Source organism: Nannospalax galili, unplaced genomic scaffold, assembly GCF_000622305.1.
Source record: "Nannospalax galili isolate Female #2095 unplaced genomic scaffold, S.galili_v1.0 scaffold1415, whole genome shotgun sequence".
NCBI classification, from domain to species: domain Eukaryota; kingdom Metazoa; phylum Chordata; class Mammalia; order Rodentia; family Spalacidae; genus Nannospalax; species Nannospalax galili.
In genome coordinates this window covers 542625-543428 of record NW_008336308.1, presented here as the reverse complement: position 1 = coordinate 543428, position 804 = coordinate 542625, and the positions used below count along the sequence as shown (strand labels likewise).

Genomic DNA, 804 nt, shown 5'->3' with positions numbered 1-804 from the left:
TTAATTTGGAATTTGGGTCTTAATGTCCTGTAGTATTGTTTTTATGAAGTTGGGTGCACCAGAGTTTGGTGAATATATGTTCATGATTGTAATATCTTCTTGATTGATTATTCCTTTGATCAAAATGAATCTTTGTCTTTTGTCTTTTCTGGTTAGTTTCAGTTTAAAGTCTATTTTGTCCGATATTAGGATTGCTACGCCTGCTTTTTTCTTAGTGCTATTTGCTTGGTATATTTTGTTCCATCCTTTCACTTTGAGATAGTGTCTGTCCTTATTTTATTTTCGAATTCTCCTTTCACTTTTATTGATGCCCTTCCAACCCCACAATAGTTCCCTTCCTGCTTTTACACCACTTATACATGCTTCTGTGTGTATCCATATCTATCTGTCATCTATCTGTCTCTGTATGTCCGTCCATCCATCCATCCATCCATCCATCCATCTATCTATCATCTATCTATTTATCATGTATTATCATCTATCATCTAGCTATCATCTATCTATCTATCTATCTGTATCTATCATCTATCAATCAATCTATCTACCTATCATCTATTATATAATTTACATAGATTCCATATATGAGGATAGAGCACATTTCTGACCACATGACTGTAGCCCTCCATCTACTATCTCATTATATAAATGTAGATAGGTAGATAGTTCTGTATGTGAGAGAAAAATGTGTGATATTTGTCTATCCAAATCTTGCTTATTTTGCTTCACAAATGATCTATCACAACCACACATCAGTGTTCCATTTTGACTAATAACCCATATGAGCTGTGTGAAAACAGACCTGAA

At 33.8% G+C, this 804-nt stretch overlaps 1 protein-coding gene across 1 annotated transcript in view; it reads left to right on the top strand.

Annotated features, from left to right (window-relative positions):
- The window catches only part of LOC103732443 (cytochrome P450 2C29-like), a 28827-nt gene that overhangs the window by 25210 nt on the left and 2813 nt on the right, over nucleotides 1-804 (top strand). The gene's annotated exons all lie outside the window — the stretch shown is intronic.